Here is a 12,695-nt window from a genome sequence, read left to right as displayed (position 1 = left end):
ATATATTAAAGCATGATACAAGACAAATTTTTCAGCTTGGGAAATAACAATTTTGGGGTGCTGAGGACACAATGACTGAGTCAGTGGTAAAACAGGTCAAAAAGGAAAACAGAGCATTTGTGAGTCACCACAAATTTGTGATAATTTACATAATGAAAACAGATCATCTCCTAGGAACTAAGAGCAAAGCTTCAACCCAGTTTATACTTAAGTGGTATGTAAAAGAAGAAATCAATAACAATGAAAACAAACATTTAGTCAAGAGAGAGCAGAAAAACCATTTAAGTATAGCATTACAGATGAGAAGGAAGAAGTGAATGTTAAGAAGAAACAAAATACCAAATGCTAAAAAAAAAAAAAAACAGGACAGAATGAGAAGTGAAAAGACACAGATTTAGCCATCTGGAACTCAGTCTTTATCCTGAGAATGATATGAGGCATTTTTACAGCAGTTCAATCAGCCCAGCTAATGTCTATCAAGCCGGTTAGTTGAGAAATGTGGTTTACTTTCAGTTAAGAAAGCAGAACACTGGTATAAACAATAGCAAACTGCAGAAGGTAGCTGAATAAGAGTTGAAAAATTGGAGATACCTAGAGTGGACTATAAGTTACACAACCTTGATGATAATGAGAAGGATAGAGAAAGACAGAGAAAGTAGAGTACTTTTCAAGATTAAGTGTGAGAAGGCAGAAAACCCAACATGGAGCATAAGAAGAATAACAGAAAATAGCCAAGGTTCCAGTGGAAGAAAGAAGGGGTAAGATTAAGAATACAGATAATAGCTTTTGAAATGAAAACACCTTATTCTTTGAATTAAGAGAGACTGAAGAAAAAAGGTTATAAAATATGAAATGAAAAGAGTAAGAGAAATAAGGACAGGATTGGTCATTTGAGGATAGTGAAATGGTCCCAAATAACTAACATGTGGAATAAAATAGACCAAAAAGATAAGAATTACCAGGAAACACTGAGACTAAGGGGTAGAAGGGAGAATTTATACTAGAATTTATGTGAATTTATACTAGAAACCTCTCAAGATAATAAATAGGTGAAACTCTAGCAAACCTAAGCAGCCCATTAACAGGGAACAAAAATAAAAGAAATGAACCACTATAATTATTTAACTTAACAGACCAGGAATTCTGTGAAGGAGGATCAGGAGAATTCAGAAATTTCAGGTATTAAAAAGAACAAAGTTGAGATGTCTAATGCACTGCATGTGGATTAATCTGGATTATGTTTTTTGTTACAGAAGCGAATTCTGAATGAAAAGCTTTTAGGAAAAATTCCCTGCAATGATGTGGTAACTTTATTGGGAAAAAAAGGGGTCAATACTACTGTTCAATGATTTGCAGGCATTCGTGCAAAAAAAAGTGTTGCAATTACAATAATCTAAGTCTAGTTGAGCCCTTCTGAGTAAGATTAGTAGGCAAAGATCTTTCTGATGAATAGTTGATGAATTGATGAATAATTGATGGATGTGCACACTGGTTCACAGCTGTAATCCCAGCACTTCGGGAAGCTAAAGCTGGAAGATTGCTTGAGGCCAGGAGTTCAAGACCAGCCTAGGCAACATGGTGAGACCCCCACCCCTACAAAAATAATAAAAATAATACAAGAGAGCATTGTATGAAGAATAGTTATTTGTTCTATCCTATAATCCTGACCTATATCTCTAAGGTATATTATGGATCGGCAGAGTAGCAAACTAGGACATGCCCTGAAAAGTTGCTACCTATAGTATAAGGTAGTCCCTACTGACTTTAGTGACAAATTAGTGATCTAGCTAAAGGGTAAATCCTCCCTACCTTGAAACAAAAGAGTCTGTGCTAATATAAAAACTGTATTTAAAATATAAATACTCAAAGAGAATTAATGTATACTCAATTATTATGAGTAAGCATACAGAACAAGAGAAGGGAAGATGAAAGGAATACTTTATAAAAGCTCTTTTGCCTTAATTTAGCCATAAATGGGTCACCAAAATTCTCCTAATTACTACAATTGACATAAACCATAGGAGGTAAGTTCCAACTGTATCTTTTCCTTATTTTTATCACAATTGAAAATTTAACACCATTATCAGTTTTTTTATTTCCTTTTTAATTGTTAAATGTCCATGGATGCTATAACAAACTATAAAAATATCCATGTGTAGAACAGTATTACCCATCCAATGGGCACTATGATTTTAAATCAACCAGCAAGAAGAATATCAGTGATCTTAGCTACATAAAATTTCATGAAAACTGATTTTCTGTTATTTGAAGTCAACAGAGATTTGTCAAATAATATAAAAATAGTCAATTCTTCTAATAAAAATATACCTATTACATTTATATTACAACATCACCCTTACACAGAAAGCCAAAGCTGTTAAGAGCAGTGACATTCCATTGCTATAAACCATTTCTCTAAGAAACTAAATTAGACAACAATATTGGCCAAAAGATCCTGAAATATGCCTTCAATTGATATAAAAAAGCCACATAATGATCAAAAATAAGGAACTAAACTAGTCCCGTAAAAATAAAAAGCACATGTACTTAATAAAGCAGAGGAAAAATGTTCATATATCCATACAGAGGTTTATAGAAACATCAAACTATTATTGCTTAAAAGTAATGTGCACAATATTTAAAATAAATAACATTATCAAAATCTATTCTCTTTTCACAAGAAAGATAAAAAGAACTCTGATAATACTCTTAGTTAAAAAGGCAATGGTTTATTAAGGCATGAAATCAAATATGTAATAATTGCCAAAATAACCTAAACTATTAAGGATGGCCCTTCCCTTCTCCAATCTAAAAAATGAAACACAGATTCACAAGACTAATATCAATAAGCATACCACACACAGTTAATATTTTCACGGTAACACATGGGATGAAAACATAAGGCTTTGCTTAAAACAATTAGCTGAGGAATTGAAGCACAAATACAAGGATAATTGCTTCCTTTGGGCTTTAGCTGTCAAACACAGGAAATGCCAATGCTTTTTTATAGTCCTATGATAATTAAAACCTTGTCATAGACCTAGACAATCAATGAATATTTATTTTAAAATGAATTTGCAATATGATAACAAAAGCATAAGCAACAAAAGAAAAAACAGGTAAATTACAGACTTTACCAAAATTAAAAACTCTCGTGCTTCAAAGGACACTATTAAGAAAGTAAAAAGATAACCCACAAAATAGGAGAAAATATTTCCAAACCATTTCTCTGATAAGGGTCTAGTTTCCAGAATAAATAAAAAATGCTTACAATTAAAAATTAAAAAGACAACTTGACTTTAAAAATGGGCAAAGGATTGGAATAGATATTTCTCCAAAGAAGACAAGTGGTCAATAAGCACATAAAATGATGCTTACCATTAGTAATTATGGAAATGAAAATCAAAACGAGATATAACTTCACACAAATTAGGATGGATAAAATATAAAAGAATTACTTTAAGTGTGCTTGAGGATGTGGAAAAATTACAACTCTCATACATTGCTGGTAGGACTGTAAAATGGTACAGCCATTTTGACAGTTCCCCAAACAGTTACACACAGTTACCATATTATCTGCCAATTCCACCCCAGTCATATATACTCAAAAGAAATGAAAACACATGTCTATGCAAAAACTTATACAAGAATTGTTATATCAAAAGCATTCCTAATAGCCAAAAAAAGTACAATAGATACTTCCTATCAAATGATAAATGAATAAACAAAATGTGGTATACAATGAAATATTATTCAGTCACAAAAATAAATGAAACACTGGTACATGGTACATACAACACAGGTGAATCTTGAAAATACTATGTTAAGTGAAAGAAGCCAGACATAAAAAGATAAATATTATATGATTCTATTTTTATAAAATGTCCAGAACAGGCAAATCTATACAAACAGAAAGTATATTAGTGGTTTCCTAGGACAGGGGGTTATGGGGAAAGAGTAATGAAGGTACCCGTAGATAGTAGTGATGACTACACAATTTGGTGAATATACAAAAATATCATTGAATTGTACATCTTGGAATGAATTTTCTGGTATTACACTATATATCTTAATAAAACTGTCACTAAAAAAAACAAATTTGCAAAGATAAAATATACATCATAAGCGTATACATGCAAAGACAATTGCTTCCCTCTAACTCAAATATATGCATCAATGGGAAAAAAAATGACAGTAAGTTACTCTTTTCTACTTAATTTATCTCCAGAAATCAGTTACCACATTGAAAGTGGTAAAATTTATTTAAGAGATCTTTGCAACATCATCTGCTCCTAAAAACGTTGCATTTATTATAAACATACAGTAAACAAAATAGTATAACTGTTGAACATTTAAGCATACCCTATGGTTATTATAGAATTTTAGAAACATTATTTGGTCAAATCTTTATTATATCAAACACATTAAAAAGTATTTAAAAAACCGATGCTTATCATTAAATATTTTTTCTGTATTCCAGAAATCTACTTTAGCTAATCAAATCAATGTATTCATCCTTAAAAGTCTTGTGTTGACTACATTACAAACAACAAAAACTGCATTATGACATTTGATGATCCAATGTCTCAGCACTTCCCTCCCATTTTTGAAGCACAGTTAATAACTTCAAAATCTATCATGATTAACCAAAGCATTGTTATATCTATCTAATCATCTTATTTACAAGTCGAAATCACAAGTGAGTAGCTGAAGTAGAACACATTCTGATATTAACTTGCCTGTCTTTACTCAAAAAATTAAACAGCAAATGCTTTATATAGTGAAATCATAAGTTTATGAAATTTTTAACTACAGACATCTACAAAGTTTTTCATATTTTAACCTTGGAACAAAAAATTGGAGTAATCCAGATAGAAAACACAGTATCTGAGCATGTATTAGTGTTCATGTTGTAGCAAACAGGACCTAATATAAGGAAGAATCAAGCAATGTGGACATATAGGAATAACATTTATCAGGTGTCGGGCAGGTGGGAGTGGGGAGTGGGGGTGGGTATATACATACATAATGAGTGTGATAAGCACCATCTGGGAGATAGACACGCTTGAAGCTCTGACTCGAGGGCGGGGGGACAAGGGCAATATACGTAACCTTAACATACGTACCCTCATGATATGCTAAAATTAAAAAAAAAAGAAAATTTAAAAAAAAAGAAGAAATCTATACTAGTTTTGGCAATTAATAGGGAATTATTACAAAATCTCAAGTACAGAAAATCCTGTTTCATTCATTAAGTATTACAATTCCTGCTCACTGAAATTGTTTATTCAAACTCTTAATACTGAGGCTATGTATCAAAAAGATTTTCTGGACACAGTGTTTAGACTGGATGAGAAGGGGATCAGAATAGGTATAAGGAGAAAAAATTCTACTACCCAAGTAAAAATTAAGAGAAATATAAATTATAATTGCAATTTACACTGACTATTGTAAATGTCAGCCATAGAGCATATGTATAAACTTAAGTAACATGAAAAGTATGTTAACATAGAGACTATGTACTTACCAAATATTTAGATAGCCTTTTAAAAATCCTGCTGGTGGCTGAGACTCCCTAAATAATAAAAAAAAGATAAATCATTTTTCAACTTCAGAGTTACTCTGTAAAATCCACTCAACAATTCCACTTAATGTTTGGGAAATTTGTTTTTGTATAACACTTTTAACCCCAAGGCATATGGTAAAACTTTGGCATATGATAAATATAAAAAAAAATTTTTCATAATCTTACAAATAATTTAAATTTTACATATAATACATGGAGAAGCTAATGAATTAGAGTTCACTAGACCACAAAAAGAATGAGCTCTATTACAAATCAGACTTAAAAAATCAGACAAGAGCATGCTAACATTGTCTGAGACAAGCATTCATATGTTCTATTCTTCCTATCAATATACAATGTAATTACTCCACATTCTAGCATCCAATTACCACCTTTTAAGCAGTGAGACAATATAACAGTATCTACAGAGTTAAAGTAAAGCCAATGAAGTGGAAAAATATTTTATAAAATATTCAATTTATTAAAAATTGACATGAGGAAGCATTTTTAAAATCCATCTATGTATGGTAGTAAAAAAATTAAAATATTTTATGCACAATAAAAAGAAATTATAAAGGGGCAAATGAATTTCACTATTTATAAAAGTTAGCTATAAATAATTTCATAATAACAAACATATAACATATAAATAATAAACATATCATTTATAAACATAGTATAAGTCCTTTCAGTCAAGTCTCAAGTCAAATAAAATTCAAAAATTCAAGAATAAAAGCATAAATAATATTTATGCCAGCACTTTGCTCTAGACTTGAAAAAACAGACATTTTTTTTTAGTCACCTCATGCCTTATAGAGGTTAAGTCATCTGCATTTGACTGTGCAGCCCAATGTTTTTAAACCACCATTATGATGCCCCAGAAATCAAACATATCAAATAAGACATAACATTACAAAGTATGACATAAAACTGATTTGTCTCTTTTAGAGTCAGGAATAAAGCTGTTTTTAAATTTCTTCTAAAGAATTCCAGAATAAAAACCATCTTTCTTAACTAGCAGAAATTACTAGAAATTACAATATCACATATAAAAATGAAAATGTTTTCCTGTAAGTAAGCCATACCAATAGATTTTCTATGACCACTACTGTTAAAATCAAAATCAATAAAATGAATACCATCCATCCACAGGCATTAAAAAGGGGGAAAGAAAAGCATATTAGAAGCTTTAACATAAAATTCAAAAATACAAAGCTTCTTCTATAAGATATCAAGAAAAATATCATGATATGAGTTAAGTAAAAATTTTTTAAACAAAGACAGGGAAAACAAATCAAATTTAACAGCAATTAAGTATTCTTTTTAAAAAATGAAAATGCAAGCTACAGAGTAGGAGAAAATATTACCAATGCATGTGTCCAACAAAGGACTCATATTCAAAATTTTAAAAAACTTCAAGTCACCAAGAAAAGGACAACCCAATTTTTAAGATAGCTAAAAACCAAACAAAACTTCACAAAAGATAATTAGAAAAGGTGCTTAATATCACGAATCATCAGAAAAATACAGATAACACCACAATGAGATAATCACCCATGAAAATGACAAATATTTATCTAAAAACCAGACAATACCAAGTTTAGGCAAGAATGTGCAGCAACTGGCATTCTCATACACTGCAGGTGGAAACTTAAAATGGCAAACAGTATGGAAAACCATTTGGAAATATCTGCTAAAGCTGAAGATACACACTCCCAATGACTAAGCTACTACTACTGATATGAATAATGCTAATACTAATAATATGACTAATGACTAATACTACTCCTGAATATATACTCAAAAAAGATGTGTACATATACACAAAAAAAGATATAAGAATTATCAAAGCAAGATTATTTGTAAGAACCCATAAGAGTATATAATCCAAATGACCATCTGCAGTAGAAGTGAGAAATAAACTATAGTATATTCATACAGTGGAATCTTAAATCTCAGCAAAACTTAAGGAAAAAAAAACAATGACAAAATATATATCTCAAAAACACAATGCTACATGAAAGACGGGGGGAAAGGACACATAATATATGATCTATTTGTACAAAATTCAAAAATAAGCCAAATTAATCTCTGATTATGAAATCAGAATAGTAGTTACTTTTCTTGTAAAGGAATAGAGGCTTCCAAGGAGTTCATATTTTGATCTAGGTTGTAGTTACAAAGGTGTGTTCACTTTGTAAAAATTTATCTATACTTTTCTGTATGTAAATTATACTTCAATTTTTGTAAGTTTATTTTTTAAAAAAAATCAAAATGAAAAATTGCTTCTCAATAAAATAACTTCAGGCCATCACACTATTGAAATATAACACACTAATTTGAAAATCTGAATTCCTAACAATGTATCTCAAGTTATTTCTACTGATTACATAAAGGTAATCTAAATATAGCTAATCATTTTATGCTCATAAGTTTCAGAGTAGTTTCAATATAAACATAAATTTTACCTGCGCAAAACTCCTTATAATTTTCTATTAATGGTAAAGAAAACTTTGCATAACATCTTGCTAATGTTTGTCCTAGACATGCTCAAGTTAGATTTACAAATATGTAATTTTGCACACATATTTAAAGCATTATAGCTAAATAAGACATTATTTTCAAAAGCAACTGCATGGTCAATCCAGGCCTTCATAAAAATTTTAAAGCAAACTACCTGGCCCTGTTGCTTAGAAAAATCTTAATATTTTTTTTAAAAAAAACCTAAGAAAAGTAACTTTATTTTGAAAATGACCTGCATGGGAGGGGGGGGGTGTCTTCCAGTGAGGACCAGAAAATCTGCTAGACAAATTCTAAAAGAGCTATAACACTTAGAAAACCTTAGATTTTTTTAAACCAATACCTTTTGAAGGAAAGCCTTTTGAACTGTTTAGAGAAAAGCCTTGCAAATATTCTTATATACTACCTAAAATTTTTATGTTAATATTTACAGTGGTACCTTTCTTTATTCAAAATATAAACACAGTCGTATCTATATTTCCTTTTATCAATTTTCCATTACATTTGCCTAATCATTACTATTTAACCTAACCAACTTCTACTTCTCTCTCTAAATTAAATAACTTAATTATTTGATCAGATTTGAAAACTATCAGATTTGAATAAGGAAACCTGCCTTATTATTCACAATAACTTATTTTTCTTGGGCTATTGGATTTTTTTTGTTGTGAGTCTCTAACAAAAGCTCAGAGGGAAGAGGAAAGCCTAGGCATTTCCAGAGGCTAACGAACTCAAGTTTCTCCCCAGGCCACCATCCTTTGGGCAAACTTTCCTTTGGAGAACTCATCAAAACCTTACAAGAACTTTCCTCAGTGTTGGGTTGTTTTATCTAGAAGAATATGGCCTGATAGTGATCTCCTTTCCTAATCTCCAATCAGCCAGGAACTATGAGGTTTCTGCTTAAAGATGGCCAACCACCCAATTGTGGTTCTGAGACACAAAGTACACAAGGAACACTTTCACAAAACTGCTTTTTTTAAATCAGCCTAACTCTACAATTCCTCCAATCATAAAACATGCTTATTCTAATTCAGATACTTGTTTTTCTATATGGCATATTTTCATCAAGAATAAATTGAGACTTACAGTGACCACTATGGCAACTTGTGGTATAAAAAAATTGTTAATCCGAAATGCACTCTACAACCAAAAGGGGCAAAAACCCTCCATTAGAAGTTTGTCTTATCTTCCTAATAGAGAAAGATAAACTTACTGAATATAAGGGAAACTTCCCCAGAGGTCACACATCTAAGCAAAACAAGACAAATACTAGACAGTGTAGGATCATAGCTTAGGATCCACTCTGAAGCCAAGAGCCAACAGTGACCAAATTAAGTCAAAACAATAGATCCCATCCCAAATCTAAAGAGCTCACAGAACCAAATACGGGTTTATTAGGAAAGCTAACCTAATTTTATGATTTCTAGTAATACTAAAGATCCCAGGGAAGGCTGTACAATGAATTCAGTGACCGCCACTGTTCATTCCACAATAAATCTAATGAAGATTGTTCATGAATAATAACCATGTAAATACTGGCATTTGGATATCTAGCATGTTTAAATGGTGCTCATAATTTAGTTTCCTAACAGACTGTTATTTTTGTTACTGTTTTCAACTTCAATTTTGGAAGTGGATCAAAGAAGTAGTCTCAAAAGAAATTAGACTAATGATTGGAAACTAAATAAAAATATATCATATCAAAATATGTATGATGCAGTCAAAGCAATGCTTAGAGGAAAATGTATAGCATTAAATGCCTATATTAGAAAATGAAAAGAACAAAGGTCTCAAATCAATAAGTTTCTACCCTAAGAAACTAGACAAAGAAAAACAAGGCAAATTCAAATCAAGCAGCAGAAAGGCAATAATAGAGTAGAAATCAGTGGATTATGAAGGTATTGGGGGAAAAAATCAGAGAAAATGAATAAATACAAAAGCTGGTTCTTTGAAAAGCTCAATAAAACTAATAAACCTTCTAGCCAGATTAACCAACCTATAAATCAAAATAGATAAAAATATACAATCAGCATGAGGAATGAAAGTGGAGATATCACTAGAGACCTTACAAACATGAAAATAGTTATTAGAGAATAATATGAACAACATTATACATACAAATTCAACAACTTAGAGGAAATGGGCCATTTCATCATGAAAGCCATAAACCGCCAAAAATCATTCAAGAAAAGACAGATACCCTGAATTTTCCTATATATATATAAAGAAATATGCTCTGACGGTTTCATAGCAAAAGCTACAAAACATTCTGGAAAAATAATACCAATTAAACAAAATCTCTTCCAGAAAATAGAAGAAGGAATACTTACCAACTGAAAATACCAAAGAAAGACAAAGATATTACAAGAAAACACCATTCAACATCACTCATGAACACCCACAAAAACCCTTGACAAAGTATGACCAAACCCAATCTAGCAATGAATATTAGCTCACAACCAAGTAGGGTTTATACCAAGAATACAAAGCTGGTTCAATATTTGAAAATCATACAACGGAACAGATCATATTAATAGTCTAACCAAGAAAAGCCACATAATCATTTCAATAGCTCCATAAAAGGCATTAGATAAAATCTAACATCCATTTCTGATTAGAAAGAAAAAAATTCTAAGCAAAGAAGGAATAAAAGATAACTTTCTTAATCTGTTAAAGGGCATCTAGATAAACCTACAGCTAACATTATATTTAATAACAAGAGAACAGGAACAAAGTAAAGATGTTTGTTATCACCACTTCTGTTCAGGATTGTCCTGGCAAGTGCAATTAGGAAACAAAATAAAAAGCATACAAATTGAAAATGGTGAAGCTTTTAAAAACTTTTATTCAAATCATGCTACATATTTATGTAGCATGATGATCTACATAGAAAATCCAGTGGGATCTACAAAAAGCTTCTAGAACTAGCATGATTTTAATAAGTCCTGAAATATAAGATCAATATACAAAAATCAATTGTATTTTTATATACTAGCAATGAGTTAGTATATCAAAAATTTTTAAAGCAGTAGCACTTACAATAGCATAAAAAAGAAATACTTAGCTATGCATCTAAAAATATGTGCAGGATCTATATGCTGAAAGCTATAAAACAATGATGAAAGTAATCACGGACCTAAAAAATGGAGAAATATACTATATTCATGGATTGGAAGGCTCAACACTGTTAAAATGCCAATTCTCAACAGACTGACGTGCAGATTAAACAAAATCCCAATCAAAAATCAATAAGCTGGCCGGGCGCTGTGGCTCACGCCTGTAATCCTAGCTCTTGGGAGGCCGAGGCGGGCGGATTGCTCAAGGTCAGGAGTTCGAAACCAGCCTGAGCAAGAGCGAGACCCCGTCTCTACTATAAATAGAAAGAAATTAATTGGCCAACTGATATATATATAAAAAAAATTAGCCGGGCATGGTGGCGCATGCCTGTAGTCCCAGCTACTCGGGAGGCTGAGGCAGAAGGATCACTCGAGCCCAGGAGTTTGAGGTTGCTGTGAGCAAGGCTGACGCCACGGCACTCACTCTAGCCTGGGCAACAAAGCGAGACTCTGTCTCAAAAAAAAAAAAAAAAAATCAATAAGCTGATTCTTAAATTTATATGAAAAAGCAAAGGGATTAAAATATCCAAAACAATCTAGAAAAAGCACAAAATCAGAAAACACTACTATGAAGCTCTTACAGAGATGGGCAACTGGTTTTTGACAAAAGTACAAAGACAATTCTATAAGGGAAAAGATAATCTCTTCAACAAATAGTTCTAGAACAAATGGATACCCATATGCAAAAACAAGGAATCTGTACTCTACCTCATGACTTATATGAAAGGTAATCCAAGGTAGATTACAGATCTAAACATAAAACATAAAATAATAAAACATCTAGAAAAAAACAAAGGGAAAAAAACTGAATTTCAGCTAGGCAAAGAGTTCCTAAAACACAATTCATGAGAGAAAAACTTGATAGAAACCATCAAAAATAGAAACCATCAAAATTAGAAACTTTTGCTCTGTAAAACAGACTTAAGAATATGAAAAGACAGGTCACAGAGTGAGAGAAAATATCTGCAAATCACATATCTGATAAAGGATTGTATCCAGAATCAAGAACAAACTCTCAAACTCAATAAGAAAGCAAATAACCTAATTTTAAAAGCTGACAAACTAAACAGATACTTCACCAACCTCTACCAGATAAATCACAGATTATGTACAAATGAGCAGAAAATATTATTGGGAGACAATTATCTATGGGACGTTCATGTTTCTGTGCCTTTTGGGAGAAAGACACTCACTGCCCTTTGGTCTGTACTATCTTTTTGAGGATATTTGACAGCAAACAGCCTTGGGAAATAAAGATATCTCCCTCCAAAGCAAAGGCAGAGATTCTTACTTCCTATTATAAACTACTATTCAGGTTCTCTAAGCTAAGAGTTTCTCTCCTGTTATGCAATTCATTGTGTATACAAGTATCATCTGACCCTCTTCACACACTGCTGTATGGGAACTGTGGCTCAGGAAACTGGTTAAAAAACTAGCTAAACACTCTGGCCACTGCTATCGCTTGCTGTGAGTAATCAATCCTTCAACTCCAA

General features: G+C 31.6%; 1 protein-coding gene and 1 non-coding gene across 13 annotated transcripts in view; both read right to left on the bottom strand.

The window, feature by feature from the left end:
• The window catches only part of FBXW7 (F-box and WD repeat domain containing 7), a 190,241-nt gene that overhangs the window by 129,617 nt on the left and 47,929 nt on the right, over nt 1–12,695 (bottom strand). For 11 of the 12 annotated variants that reach the window (XM_012783702.3, XM_012783703.3, XM_012783705.3 and 8 more), the window contains one exon: nt 5,528–5,575. The exons of the other annotated variant lie outside the window; for it this stretch is intronic. The gene's annotated coding sequence lies outside the window, so the exon portion shown is untranslated. The remainder of the gene's footprint in view (nt 1–5,527; nt 5,576–12,695) is intronic. 12 annotated transcript variants of the gene reach the window in all.
• Nucleotides 8,336–8,399, bottom strand: LOC142876794 (U7 small nuclear RNA). Its single transcript, XR_012923612.1, has one exon. It is a non-coding gene; the product is annotated as a U7 small nuclear RNA (small nuclear RNA).

Source organism: Microcebus murinus, chromosome 15, assembly GCF_040939455.1.
Source record: "Microcebus murinus isolate Inina chromosome 15, M.murinus_Inina_mat1.0, whole genome shotgun sequence".
In the NCBI taxonomy this organism is placed as follows: Eukaryota; Metazoa; Chordata; class Mammalia; order Primates; family Cheirogaleidae; genus Microcebus; species Microcebus murinus.
Note: the sequence above shows the minus strand (reverse complement) of the source record. Positions and strands in the feature narration are given on the sequence as shown.